This window comes from Lepidochelys kempii, chromosome 8 (assembly GCF_965140265.1).
Source record: "Lepidochelys kempii isolate rLepKem1 chromosome 8, rLepKem1.hap2, whole genome shotgun sequence".
Taxonomy (NCBI): domain Eukaryota; kingdom Metazoa; phylum Chordata; order Testudines; family Cheloniidae; genus Lepidochelys; species Lepidochelys kempii.
Window position 1 is genome coordinate 106,678,102 of NC_133263.1, and position 3,780 is coordinate 106,681,881.

Here is a 3,780-nt window from a genome sequence, read left to right on the forward strand (position 1 = left end):
GCCCCCGACCCGCTAGGCCCCGCCCCCAGGACCGGCCCCGCCCCCGATCCGCCTTCGCTGCCCTAGGCCCCGCCCCCAGGACAGGCCCCACCCCCGCTTTCCCTAGTCCCACCCTTGCTGCGCCCCCAGGACCTGCCCTGCCCACTCCTTCCATAGGTCATGACCTCTCCGCCCCCACCAAAGACCAGCCCTGCCCCCTCCACCAATAGGCCCCACCTTCAGGCCTGGCAACGCCCTCGCTCCGCCCCTGCCCCCTCACCCCCATCCCTGCCCCCAATCCCCTCCCCTTCCCTCGGCCCCTGAAGGGTCGGGCACCACCCCTGCAATGGGACCCCCAAGGCTGACTCCTGGCGGGAACCCCCCCTTGTCTGGGGACAGGGCCCTGGAGCTTGGGCACCAGTGAGCAGGGACAGGGCCGTAAGGGGGCACCAGCAAGTGGGGGTGGGGCAGGGTGGAGGCACCAGGGGGACAAGCGTAGGTGGGCACCGCTGGGTGGCGGTGATGCAGGACAGGGGGCACCAAGGGTGCGGGTGGTGCAGGGAAGGGGCACCAGGGAGCAGGTGGGGTGACACCACTGGGTGGGAGTGGGGCAGGGTGGGGGCCTGTGCACCAGCGAGTGGGCTGTGGGGCAGAGGGCCGTGCCCTGGGGGCGGGGGCCTGGGCACCAACACCAGACTCCTGGGTAATAGACAAGAGGAATTAGAAACACTGGTGTATGACACCAAATGTGCTACACATGGGGGGGGGGGAGTCCCCGGCTGCAATGTTCAAGGCTGGCTGCGCCCCATTTAGGAATGGGGGCTGGGGGTGTCACGGGCAGGCAGGTGGCCCTCAGCCTTGGAGGCACCATCCCCTGCTCTGGCATTACTGCTACCGCAGGACAGGCTCCAGGGTGCTCCTAGGTCAATGTTCCCACACATCCCAAAACGCGAGAGGGCTTGGCTAGAGCCCCCCCGTCAGACAGGGAACACGTGGAGCTGCTCCTCCAACATCCCGCTGTGCAGAAAGAAACCCCGTGTGATCACGGGGGATTTCAGGGTGTGGGACACAAGCTGCAGAGCTCAGTGGGCCAGTCGAAAACAGAACTTTCTACACAAACAGTATTGCAACCAACAAGAGCCAAGTTTGTATTAGACACACTGTTCCCACTGAATTCTTCACTGACCTAAAACCTGATGGATGCAGGGTTGCTATAGCCAGGTGGGACTCAGGCATTAGACCAAGCTGTCTAGTTCTGTGTAAGCTCGACAGCATCTCTCTCACCCCCAGAGGTTGGGCTAATACACCCACCTTGTCCCTCTAAAAAATTATGGCTGCCTGGTGTGAGGTTGCACTCCATATGTTTATGGAAATATGCTTATAGAGTGTGAATATAATGTAACTGGAATATGCTTTACACAAAAGGTCTCTTGTAAGGTATCATTACAAAGCTTATAATCTACTGAGTGTGGTCATCCTATTCGTATGTATGTATCAGTCTTGTATCTGAAACTAGAAATATAAACTATAACTCTGGGGTCCTACTGTAATTATGCAAAGTGTGAGTCATTAATGGTGGTTTAGAATCTTGATGGCTCCCATGGACTAGGACAATTGGTTGTAGTATTTTTTCCACTGAATGCATCCGATGAAGTGAGCTGTAGCTCACGAAAGCTTAAGCTCAAATAAATTGGTTAGTCTCTAAGGTGCCCAAGTACTCCTTTTCTTTTTGCCAATACAGACTTACACAGCTGCTACTCTGAAACCTGGTTGTAGATGGGTTATTTACCTGCAAGCCTTCTTATAGATGTGGGGGCCAGCCTGTGGGTAATGAAGAATGAGGTCTTACAGTGATATGTGTTAAGGAAAAGTTAGCATATATGACTCCATTTTGGTTTGGGGCCCACCATTGTCTACAAGCAAGCACATGATGCACTAGGAGGAGTGTTCCTTCGATACTGTATTCCTGTGAAAACCCTCCCCCTTGTTTCCAGCCTGTCTCGACTCCTGGTTTCTGTTCTTTGTCTGTTCCTCACTCCCTGCCTTCTGGCTTTGATGTGAGCCTCCTGTCCTGATAAGAAAGGCTACTGGTGCATTGCTTTAGAGCCATGTTGTGTAGTTGAAGTAATGGTTTAGCACGGGGAATGTACCTAGCAGGGATAGGTGGTAGATAAGGGAAGCGTTTGTCTATTGGCTAAGGTTTCCGATGCACAAGGGCAACATGCTTTGCTAAAAGGTATATAATCTCTGTATAACCTGCATTCGGGGTCCCCTGCTGACTAGCAGGGGGGCACCATGCTCGAGCGTAATAAACTTAGTATCTTTGGGAACTCTGCAGTTGTGGACTTTGTTTGTGTGCCTCAGCCTAGACTCGAACTGTGCATGACCTATCAGGTATAATTCGCAACACATGTGACCATCTCACCTGGTACATCTTAAACCTGGTGCTTTTCCATTTAGAAGGAGGGGTGGGAACCCAGAGAGACAAGAGATTCCCACCTTGTGCCAAAGCTATAAAAGGGGGTGGAACAGAACAAAGTGGACTGCCACTCATGAGAAATCCCCTAGTTACCACCTGAGCTGGAGCTAACAAGGACTGTACCAGGGGGAAGGGATTGGGCCCAGACTAGGAAGGAGTCTAGTCTGTGAAAGAAACTTATTGGAACATCTGGGAGGGTGAGATTTACCTGTATTCAGTTTCTTAATGTATTAGGCTTAGACTTCCATGTTTTTATTTTGCTTGGCAACTTACTTTGTTCGGTCTGTTATTACCTGAAACCACTTAAATCCTACTTTTTATACTTAATAAAATCACTTTTGTTTATTATTAAACCCAGAGTAAGTGATTAATACCTGGGGGAGCAAACAGCTGTGCATCTCTATCAGTGTTATAGAGGACGGACAATTTATGAGTTTACCCGGTATAAGCTTTATACAGAGGAAAACGGATTTATTTGGGGTTTGGATCCCATTGGGAGCTGGGGGCTGGAGACAGGTAACCTGCTGAGTGGCTTAACAAGACAGGGTTCTGGAGTCCCAAGCCCACAGGGAAAAGGGCTCAGAGCACATTGGGTGACAGTCCCAAGGGGGTCTCTGTGACTGAACCTGTCACACCTGGATGCTAGCGACCACAAACTAAGCTTATTTGTGAGCATGACAATGTCCCAACTGGTAATAGCCAGACTTGGGCTTTAAAAGGACCCGTTTCCCCAAGGCTGAAAAGAATCGTGAGCAATGGTGGGTGACTGGGAGGACAAATGTCAACAATACATGTGAAGGCAAAGAACTGCTTAAGGATGCAGCGTTCGACCCCCAGAAACCAATTCTGCAATCATGACAGGTGCCTTCTTGGGTTAAAAGAGGGGAGGTGAAGACAGCTGCTACCCGACCTCTCCCCACCTCACACCTAAACCAAAATGGAAAAATGAGAAGTTGGTAGCAATGAGTAGAAATTGGATGTTAGTAAATGCGGACAGTTGTTCAGGAAGCTAAAGGTATCGGCAAGGAATATGGCCTGGAGGGGTAAGGACCGAGAAGGAATCCCTTCAATAGATCAGGAACAAGCCAAATCCTAGCACTGGTCCGTGGCCAGTATTAGAGCAGGATGCTAAAATCGTCAATCACAGAAGTACTCAACAACTATTTCTCTTATATATTTGGGAAGATGCAGGATGATATGTCCATAGCGGAGTGTGATAATGAAACACTTCCTAGTCCCTCAGGGACTAGGGCGAATGTGAGACAGCAAGTATTAAAGTGAAACCTTCGGAATCCGCAGGCCTGGATAACTTGCACCCAAAC